This window comes from Arachis ipaensis, chromosome B08 (genome assembly GCF_000816755.2).
Source record: "Arachis ipaensis cultivar K30076 chromosome B08, Araip1.1, whole genome shotgun sequence".
Classification (NCBI taxonomy): domain Eukaryota; kingdom Viridiplantae; phylum Streptophyta; class Magnoliopsida; order Fabales; family Fabaceae; genus Arachis; species Arachis ipaensis.
In genome coordinates this window covers 114,585,473-114,595,406 of record NC_029792.2, presented here as the reverse complement: position 1 = coordinate 114,595,406, position 9,934 = coordinate 114,585,473, and the positions used below count along the sequence as shown (strand labels likewise).

Here is a 9,934-nt window from a genome sequence, read left to right as displayed (position 1 = left end):
TTAAAAAATTGATTGGTATTTACTAAAAATTACTAATTTTTTAATTGAACTCAAAAGAATAAAAAAGTAAAAATATAACATTAATATCCCAAACTGCAATATTATATACCTTAAATTTCATACCCTAAATTGAATTAAGAGAATTCGATTTACATTAGTTCATCCTATTTAGTAAATCGAATCTATTAGACTCGTTTTATTTTGTCTTAATAATTTGAAGTAAATCGAAACAACTTCATTCGATTTATCTTGGACTAAAATTTTTCAACGTGATTTGACTAATAAATCGAATCTAATCATTTTAATTTATTAAATTTTGTTTTAATTTGATGTTTATTCATTCGATTTACTAGAAATGTATATAAATGTAATATATTTAATTTGATTTACATAAAATAACTTAAATTTAGCTTAATTGCTTCAATTTATATAAAATAAAAATATGCACATAACTTTATTTGATTTAGGATATTCAGATAATATTAAATTTTATTTCATCTTTTAGGTGAATTACCCAAAAACCTTTGTAAGTGTCTTCGATCCTTAGTCATTTGGAGCGGGATTAGGAGGCTTTTCAGTGTCAAATTGGGGCTGAAAGCAAAAAAATACTAGCCCAAACTATCAAACTCACGAAATTTAATCTAACAATAGTTTTAACCAAGTTGGGTTGGTCTAGTGGTTAGCTCACTAGTCCGCTTAAGCAAGTGTCGGGGGTTCGAATCCCGCCTTGTGCATGCAGCAACCCATTGGCCAGCGGCAAACCCTTAAATGGAGCTCAGTAATAATAAAAGACAAATAAATTTATAAAATTAAACAAAAATAAAATAAAAGAAGGTAAAATAATAATGAAGATAAAAGTTGAAAAAAAATTAGTTGAGAAATAAGATAAAGATGATTTTAAATGTAGAAAAAATGAGAAAAGTGAAGAAAGATAGGTGAAAAATAAAATAAAGATGAATCTATATGTTAAAAAGGAAGAAAGTAAAAAAGAAGAATTAAAAAAAATAAATTTTACAATCAATTCTCAACGATAAATATTAAAAATAAAAGATACAAAATATTACTTCAAACAAACACATACATTTAAAAATAAAAATCATGTTAAAAAAATCATCCAAACAAATTTAATCTAACTTCAAGCAAATGAATTTCATCCATATGCAGGTTTACACGTAAAACTTATTGAAATAAGATTTGCTCTTTTTTTTATCTCTATCCAAATAAATGATAACAAAAAAAAATCTTATCTTTTTCTTTAAATGTCTATTTATATATGTATAATAATAATTTATAATCTTAATTTTATTTATCTATTGTATTTATTTTTAAAAAATTATTTCTCCATCAAAATTATAGTTATTAATTCTAAATTAGATTGACTGGTTTAATAAAAAAACTGATCAAAAACGCGGATCAAAAAGTCGTGCGGTTCGCTATAAATCGCACAGCGATTCACTATAAACATGCACAGTAACTGACGCGGAGGAGGGTTTCTGCTCCAAGATAGACATCAAAGACTTGTACATTATNNNNCGTAAATCGTAATATATTTTCTCTTTTTATGATTATATAATATTTTTTAATAAACATTTAAAATATATAATAGGTATATTTCGAGAGTTACCTGAAACTGAGTTGTTTTTGGGCCTGAACGTGAGGTTCAAGCTCTTTGAGGGGCAATGTCTGACTTGTACCGGAGTCGAGATGTCGCTGTCCGAGTTCCTCGTGAGGAAGTGGGAGGTGGTACCTGTAACACCCTCACTACTAGAATGTCACGCTTCCAGTTGCGCCACTCTGATTGCAAGAAGTATACGACTACTTTATATACTTAATATTAAAATAGGAGTCTGTGACTCGACACCGTATCGCTGATTTCTTTGAAAACCGAAAATAAATACTTTATCTTAAAAAAAAACATAAGCAGGCATAGATTCATATACAAGACTTCTTACATAATATCTTATAATATAATATACATATAAAATATACAACTCCTATCCCTCTTACAAAATTGTAATTACAAAGACGAGGGAAGAAAATAATCTAATTAATACAACAACATATAAACCAAACGCAGTATAACTCTTCATAATGTTTCTTCATCCGGTTCCTGAAAAGGTAAAGTTGTAGGGGTGAGAACCTAACCACACGGTCTTACCACGGAGTTTCAGAGTTGTCATAAGAAGATATTTAATAAGAAAACTGTTTTCAAGTTCAGTGATTATCACTGCTTATGAATCTTTTAAAAACCAATAGTTAATCATTTCAAACCTTTTCAAAGAGACAATATTCAATCTTTCAGAAATCCAAAACCTTTCTTTTTTATAAGAAAATCTTAATCAAAGACCAACCACGAAATCAATCAACACAATCATCAATTCAGCACCAAAGCTCATTCTTAAAAGTAGCACACCAGAACAAACACAGGCAAAACATATAAAGAAAGCACAGGTTTAGGTAACAGTTACAGCAAATAGTTCAGGTAGCAGTTAAGAACAGTTTAACAATTAGGCAAACCAAAACAAGTTCAAACCCAAGCAAACCATACAAATGCATATGATGCATGCCTGTCCTATGGCTAATGAGCTGTCCCTCGTCGTGCATCCCCAAGAGTACCTATGCATAGCTTTTTCACATATATATATCAAATCGCTCAATGGGGGTACCATTCCCGAAAATTTATAAGTGCCTGGTCACCCTTACGTCGTAGGGTCAACAGAGTATCGAATTTCAACCTAGTACACATGGTGACAAGCCACGGTACTTTACCTAGGGAACTCGTGTCTCAGATAATTCAAATTTATAAGCCATATGGATAATTCATTCAACATTCATCGACATCTAAGTCATTCTCAATATCATCATCATTCGTCAATCCATATCTCATTTCCAAATTCATTCGAAAATCATATTTCAAAGTCAATCATCATCATCCTTCTTCCCATTCTGTTCATCAATAATCCCAATTCAAAACACAATTCTTTCTTTGTTAAATAAATCAATCTTAAAATTCCAAATCTTTTTAGATAATACTTTAAGCGAAACTTCCAATTTTATAAAATTTTGGCAGCATCTCCTCTAAAACTCAGACACTGCCACCCTTTTTCGAGTCCCATCCAAACATTTCTCAAACCTTTTTTCAACCATTTCCAAATCTCAATCATTTTTCAAAATTCAACTATTTCCAATATCAAATTATTTTCAAATCGAACCAATTCTAATAATAAAACTCTTTTTAAAATCAAACCAACTCAAATATTAAATCATTTATAAAATCAGACTAACTCAAAAATCAAACAGCTTCGAGAATCAATTTATTTTCATATCTCAAATCATTTCCAAAATATCGACTCGTTTAAATTACCAAATAAATTCCAAAACCAAAAAAATTCACTTTTCATAATAATAAAGTAAATAACATTTCAAACCAATTTCTTATCAGCAACCATATACCACTCACACAATCAAGCAACCAATAATTCAGTCTAACAAATCATCACATCCACAAGACAAATATAATCATAGAAACATATCTTTTTGCATCAATATCTATTTATAACAACTCTGTAATATAAAATAGATTTTAAGAAAAACCCATACCATGTTCGCGATTCAACTACGCGACAAACTGCATTTCTATTCCTATCGCACAGCAACAGCATCAGTACTGACCGTCCCCGCAGTAGCCACAACCTCTAAACACAGCCTTAGCTCAATCCTAAAATATTAATGTCATGTAAAACTCAATAATCTATAACAGAACAGCAACTAAAAGAGTTTGGAACAAGGAACGACTTACTGGGCTTACGAATAATCGAGAAAACGGAGCAACAGCAGCTCCGGTGATGACGCAGCACCTTGATGCTATATGCAACAGCCATAGAACTCAGCAATCAAGACCCGTAACTCGATCCTATGACACCAAGACCTCAGATCCTCAAACAACTTAAAACAGAAATACTAATTTAAAGGTTTCGGAATGCATCGCTTACCCAAACAAGGATGAACGGCTGAATGAAATAACGGTAACTCCGATGGTGGTTCCGATGATCACCGCCACGTTCCTAGTGACCCGAACAGCGGTGGAGGAGCTCAACGGCAATGGCGCCCGCAAATCAGTGTTGGCAGTAGGGTTTCGGGTGGCAGAGGTAATGTGGAGCTTCGGCAGCGGCGGATCTGGCGGCGGCAGCTTCTCCATGACGGCAGAGACAACTGGAAGATGCGACGGCAGCAACCTACGCGACGGCGTCTTCTCCTCACCAGCGGTAAACCCTCGGTGGTGACGAGCACGGACGACAGCAAGCCAAGCTTCACAGACGGTGTGGTTCCCTCCTCCTTCGCGGCTTTCTCTCTCGCCTCAGATCTGACCCGCGACGGTGACGGTGAAGACCTCGACGGAGAGGACGGTACGGGCTGGACGCAGGCTGGGCAGCAACGGATCTTCGAAGCCTCCTCGGCGCTGCTCGCTCTCTCCTCTTCGTCGGCAACGTAGCGGTGGTGCGCGACGGTGGCGTATGCGGATAGCTCCTCCTCCCCGGCGCTCTCTTCCTCCCTTTCCTTCCTCCCCTTTCCTTCTTTCTTTTCTTCATTCTTTTGCTTCTTTCTTTCTTTCTTTTTCTTTTTCTGATGGGTTTTATTTGGAATAAAGGAAAAATGTGTGTTAATTAGGGTTAGGGTTTGTATATGGAATTGGTGATTTTGAGTTTAATTTGAGTAAAATAATTTTAATAAAATTGAAGCATAAAGTATTAATATTTGAAAAACTAATTTAATCTCTAAAGTTACTTTAAAATATTATTTGTGGTATAAAAATACTAATTGATTCTCAATAAATTACTCTAATTGAAAATTCATGGTAATATAATTAATTTTCTTTATCTTTAACTTAAAGTATTAAATGATATAAATTAAATTATCTAAAATAAAATCATATAAAATTCTTATTATTTCATAACTACCAATTTTATAATTTAAATATAGAAAATAATTCAATAATTATAAAATTAGACAAAATTCTAATTTAAATAGTCAAACCTCATTATTTCTCGAATTTCTAGAACTTTAATCATGAATAGAAAAATAATCCATAAGTATAGAGTTTGGATAAAAATCTTAATTTATTTCAAATCCAATTAATTGCCTTTAATTATTTTCACTAAAAATAATTTCTGAAATTAAAACTATAAATAAATATATAATTTGAGATTAGTTTAAAATAGGACTTTTCAAAAGTCTTAGGTCTTATAGTACCTATAAGAGACTTCGGTGCTTAAGTTAGCAAGGGTTTTGAGCAGGTTTTAGCATATTGAGATTTGAATATATTGAGGAGTGTCAATGTACTTGTAGTAGAATAGATAACTAGCTTTTTAAGTAGTTCCACCATTATTGGTGGATAACCGTTCCTTTTATCTTGGGAATTTGTTAAGGTTTTCCTTTTAGATAGAGTAGAGAAATAGTAGGAGATATTTTAGGATTTGGTTGCTTATTCAAATGAGTAGACCCAGTCTTATGTCATCGTACCTGACTTCTTATGAGGTCAGGTAGGTAGAAAGGGGACACCTTATTTAGTGGGCCTTTATTTTTATTGGACCTAACTTTATGTTTTTGAGACAGGGTATGAACAGTGTCTCTGCTTGAGTCCGAGTTTTTTCACAAAGCCGAACTCAAGTATTTGTGGTTCTAGTTTTCTTAATCGGGTACACCACCTTCAAGAGGTCGAGTACTCGACGTGTTTCAAAATTTTGAAACGCTGCCTCCCTTAATGATGTGGCATATGTTACACAACAGTTTTCTAGGGATCCATGCGTGGCCTTTAAAGAGGGATACAAAATGTCTTTTTTGTCCCTTATCTCTTATAAATGCTTCACTTTTTTTCCTCCTCTTTCTTTGGTCATCTGATCTTTTGGCTAAGTACCTGTCTAGCCGATCTTCTCTGGCCAACTTCTCTATGATCCATAAAGTTTATGGTGCTCGCAGTATTCTGTTCGACTTTCTACCTTTTTATGTTTGATAGGGCGATGAGGTGGAAGTTTCTTAGTGTGGCATATCTCCCTATATACATCTACAAGAGAAACTTGGAGTGGGATGTAGTTACGATACCTTTGAGATTTTTCCGAGTTGTACTCTTCCTTTTTCTTAGCTTCTTTCTCCTTGTCCCGAGTTGGGTAAGACAGGTTGGGCCTCAAGGGAGGCTCTCTAAGTCGGGATTTTTCTCCATGTTGATGTATTTTTCCACCTACTCTTGTACTTCGTTCAAAGAAAGTCAGGTGTCGCTTGGATATGAATTGGGAGAAGAGCCCTTCTTTAAGGCCATTAACCAACTTCATTATCATTGCTTCAGTAAGTAGGTTTTTTATTTTCAAACAGGCTTTGTTGAATCTCTTCATATAGTCTCGGAGTGTCTCTCCGACCTCTTGTTTGACCTCTAGCAGGCTTGGAGCGTGTTTCACTTTGTCTTTTCATATTGAAAATCTGGTAAGGAACTTCCTTGCTAGGTTGTCAAAGAAGCTACCAACTTGGGAGGTAAGTTATCGAACCACTTCATTGCAGCTTTGGTCAAAGTTGTCGGGAAGGCTTTACAACGAGTCGCATCAGAGGCATCGGCTAGGTACATCTGACTTTTGAAATTGTTGAGGTGATGCGTCGGATCGGTTGTTTCGTCATAGAGATCCATGTCGGAAGTTTTGAAATTTCTGGGAACCCTGACTTGCATGATCTCTTCAACAAACTGATCTTCTCCTCCCAGAGGACTTTCTTCCTGATCTGTGCGATTACTTCATCTTCGGAGTTCGGCTTCCAGTCTCAAAAGCTTTTCTTCCAACTCTTTTCACCGTTGTATTTCTTTTCGTAATTTTTGTTTTGCTTTCTGTTGGCATTTAGCTTCCAGCTTGAGTTGTTCTAATCGTCCACGGTGGCCGTGAACTAATCTTAGTATTTCTGTCGGATGGGGAGGTTCTTCCTCTTCGGGCGAGTGGTAATGCTAGCATCAGGTCGTCATGGTGGGGCTCTGGTTCCGATTCAGACACTGTGTGACCATTTTCGTAATGGTTGTCTGCCATACGGGGACGTAGACTTCTAGGTCTCCGGCAACAGCGTCAATGTTCCGAGTGTTACCTGAAATTGAATTACTTTTGGGTTTGGACGTGAGGTCCAAGCTCTTTGAGGAGCAGCGTCCGACTTGTACTGGAGCCAAGATGCCACTATTCGAGTTCCTCGTGAGAAGGTGGGGGTGGTACTTGCAAGAGATTTTGGTACTTAAGTTAGCAAAGGCTTTGAGCATGTTTTAGTAGATTGGGACTTGGATATACCTGAGGAGTGTCAGTGTACTTATAATAGAATAGATAACCACCTTTTTTAGTAGTTTCACCTTTATTGGTGGATAACTATTTCTTTTATCTCAGAAATTTGTTAAGATTTGCCTTCTAAATAGAGTAGAGAGATAGTAGAAAATATTGTAGGATACAATTGTTTTTTCAAATGAGTAGAACCAGTTCTATGTTGTCGTATCTGACCTCTTATGAAGTCGGACAGGTAGAAAGAGGTTACCTTAGTTGATGGGCTTTTATTTGAAAAAGATATAAATTAATTAATAAATTATTAAAATTTAAAAATAATAATAAATTTAATAAAAATAAAATAAAATATTAATTATAAAAAATATAAATTTATATAATTGTTTAATTAAATTTAAATTAACTAATTTAATTAATAACTCAACAATTAAATTAATAATTCAATATTTTGATGGGATGAATTATTGGTTCGATTCAATAACTATGGTCAAAACCCGTATCAAAATACAGGGAAATAGATTCTTTTCAGTGGAAAAAAAAATTTGAGAGAATAAAGTATGATCTTTTACTTTTAATTCTCTAAATGGAACTAAAATTAAATAAAAAAATAACAATAAAAAATTATATTAAATACTGGACAGCATCTAATTTTTTTTTCATTAAAAAAGATCTACTCTCAAAATACTATCCTTTAACCCCTAATACCCCACTTGGTCAGTTCATAGCTACAAATACTGCAGTACGTACACCACCTAATCATCACACATTTTTTTAGTCAAAATATATTATCACCATCCCTATCCTCTCTCTAATTGCCTAAATCCCCGCATCAATCCCTGTCTCACTCTTGCTCTTGCCTTCCAATTTCCAAATTTATACTTTTCAGATTGAAATTGTGGTAGTTGGACAATAAGCCACTGAATATATACTAGTCGTCGAATTCATTGAGGAAAACTCAATCTCGAATCTCATCTTCAAAGTCAGATACAAGACTATTATGCGATACTTTTATAGACTAGTACGTAAAATGAAAAATTTGTCCATAACTAATTAGATCGACCTGTATAACTTATTTGCTTAAAAGATTTTTAGTATTTTTTAACATGATATTAAATTAAGTTTGTATCTCGAACTAAATATAATTTTTTTTACTTTAGTAATAATGTCAAAATAATTTACATCAAAATTATTAGTGGTAAATTTATAATAAATAAAATAAAAGAATAAATTAATCAAATAAAAAAATCTCAACAAATGAAAGAGTAAAAATTCAATAAAAACAGAATAATAACAAAAATGTAAAGAAATGAAATAAAATAAATCAAATAAACAAAAAAAATAAATTAAAAATTGACTTCTAACACTCATATACATTTATATTTCATGTTCTGTTACGTCATTGGGACTGAAAATTTTACGAATTATGTGATAATATAGTGTTCTTAATTGAAGTCCTAGAACTCTTTCGAATTCGACTCTCTTTGTACCATCTTTCTTCGACTTCATCTTACCTGTCTCTGCTTCTATAGTCGAAACTATTAGCAGTCAAAATGCTCCCTTGTCGAGAAAAATATATTTTTTGTACCAACAAATTATTACATCTTTAAAATTTGTTATTTTGTTCAAAAATACAAATTTTAATATTTCTCGTGTTGGGCACATGCAATTTTTTCAAATTTCTAAAGACAAATAAAAATTATAATTTTTAAATTTACAAAAATTAAAGTCATTAAAATTATGAATATGTAATAAACATAATCATAAACCAAATTTTTTGAAACAAAATAATAAAATTAACATTGTCTAAAACAAAATAAACATTGTCCAAAATATATAATTAAACATCTTCAAATTTATAGTCAGCCCAACTTGTGCATACGGCTAAAGTCCCTAAACAATCAAATGGGTGAGTTGCATCGAAACATACCAATATCTGCATTTGTAGTTCACCCTCCTGATAAAATCCATCTTCTCTATTTATGTAGTTGTGATCGTGGCATCTATGCCATAAAATTCATAAAAAAATGGACTGAAGATGGTCAACTAGATAAATGGGACAATGTGAACTTATCAATCCTACTAGAATTATCTTATGTTCTGTGCAATATACATTTGTTTGATGCTTCTAACCTCTTACTTGTAACCAAATTTATCATACAGGATATTTTAAAGCCATTTAGATTGGAATTGATGCTAGACATCGTTTTAGGTCCACAAAATTCATTGGTTGATTAAGTACGAAAGATGTTGGAAGATTAAGTTGAACCTCTATACCACAATTATTCAAGAAACAAGTGTAAAGAGGTGAGAACACCATTTACAGTACCAAACATGAGGACCAGCGTGATACAACAGGCTGAAGGATTACCCATGAAAAAGACTGTCAAGAGAAAAAAATAACAGTCGAAGTTGAATAGTACAATCCTCTTTAATATGTTTTAATTGTTGAATATTTGAGTTTCTTTATAAGACACAATGTGGTATTTTTCAGGCACAAACATATAGATATTTCGTTCTTTTTTGAACTCGGGTGATTCTATTGTTATAAAATTAGGCAAAATTAAGTTAAATTCAATTCAAATCAAATAAACATCCACTTTAGAATGAAAAGAATCATCCGTATATCTAGTAAAATGAACATC

The 9,934-nt window shown here is 32.9% G+C and overlaps 1 long non-coding RNA gene across 1 annotated transcript in view; it reads right to left on the bottom strand.

The window, feature by feature from the left end:
- The window catches only part of LOC110266039, an 11,328-nt gene extending 2,873 nt beyond the window's left edge, over positions 1–8,455 (bottom strand). Inside the window, exons 1-2 of the long non-coding RNA XR_002352917.1 lie at positions 8,445–8,455; positions 6,707–6,717 (exon numbers count right to left, since the gene is read on the bottom strand). This is a non-coding gene — a long non-coding RNA (uncharacterized LOC110266039). The remainder of the gene's footprint in view (positions 1–6,706; positions 6,718–8,444) is intronic.